The sequence below is a fragment of the Saccopteryx bilineata genome, chromosome 1, assembly GCF_036850765.1.
Source record: "Saccopteryx bilineata isolate mSacBil1 chromosome 1, mSacBil1_pri_phased_curated, whole genome shotgun sequence".
Classification (NCBI taxonomy): domain Eukaryota; kingdom Metazoa; phylum Chordata; class Mammalia; order Chiroptera; family Emballonuridae; genus Saccopteryx; species Saccopteryx bilineata.
The window spans coordinates 193,275,646-193,277,205 of NC_089490.1; positions in this window are offsets into that span (position 1 = coordinate 193,275,646).

Sequence of the window (1,560 nt, forward strand, 5' to 3'; positions counted from 1 at the left end):
GTTTCCAGCTTCAGAAAAATGAAAAAAAAAAAACCTGAAATCATTTGAAACATATCTGTCCTTTACCTGCTGGAGTCACCAGAAATGGTTATTCTGGTTTTTTTTTGTGTGAGTGGGGTTCTAAAAAAAATCTTCAATTCTACTTCTCTTTCTCTTTATTTTACACTTTGGTTACTAGTTCATTGTTAGCTGTCTGCATCAAAAATATCATCTGCCAGCTTGTGACTTAGTTTTGTTGTTTTTTTTTCATGTTCTGATATATTTCATTAATAGACTTTATTTTTTAGAACAGTTTTGATTTACAAAAATATTGAGAAGATAATACAGAGAGTTCTTATATGCCTTACACCTAGTTCATTATGAACATTTTAATGAGTATGAGTCATTGTTTAAATTAATGAATCAGTATTCAGACATTACTCTTTATTGAAGTACATACTTTATTCAAATTTTCTTGATTTTTAAACTACCATCCTTTTTTTTTTGTTCCAGAATCCCATCCAAATACCACATTACATTTAGTTTTCATGTGTTATCAGGTTATTCTTGACTGTGGCAGTTTCTCAGATATTCTTTATGTTTGATGACCTTGACAGTTCTAAAGAGTAGTGGTTAGGTATTTTATAGGATGCTTCCCTATTGGGATTTGTCTGATGGTTTTCTCATAATAAAGCTGGGATATAGGTCACTGAGAGCAAGACCACAAAGGTTATCACATCACACCTAGGGTACCTATTACCAACATGGTTTATGACTAATGATGTTGACTTTGAACATGTACCTGAAGTTGTGTTTGTCAGAATTTTCCAACGTAAAGTTGCTACTTCTACCCCTTTCCACACTGTACCATTTGGAAGGAAGTCACTGTTTAGTCCATGTAGTAGGAGTCAGGATACTGTTATTTTTCATCATATTTCCTGATGGATAAATTCAAGCAAAGGCATCTTTCAGTCTTAAACTTAGTACTGCTTCAAAAAAAATGGATGGGTACCACATGAAAAAATGTGGTATGCATAATTTAATGAAAACATAAAATGAAAAAGAATAAATAAAGACAAATTACGATCTATTCAATAGTTAATAGGGGTTATGGAATTATTAAAAAGTAAAATTAATGTTTATCCTTGACAGTTTATAAACTATTTAGTGAGGAACGCTTAGGAAGACATAACTCAAAAATTAAAATGGGGAGAAGACAAGATGGCAATGGAGTAGGCAGACGTACCAACCTCCAACTCCCAGAACCAAAGTTGATTACAAATTAATTTTAAGAATGATCATCTGGAAAAACCAACTTTGGACTAAACTAAGACGACTGTTCAACCAAGGAACACTGAAGAAGCCATATCAAGACTGGTAGGAAAAGAAGAAATGTGGAGAGGGCTGCCCAGCTCCCCGGAGCAAATGGCAGCTGGGAGAGACTCACGTGGTGGGAAGTGAGTTTAGCAGAGAGGGAAGGGTCCTGAGTCCCAGGAACAAAGCCCCAGCCTGCAGCTGCAGAGCCTAGAATAGGTGTATGCACAGTATTTAGCTGGAAACAAGACAGGATACTGTTTGTGG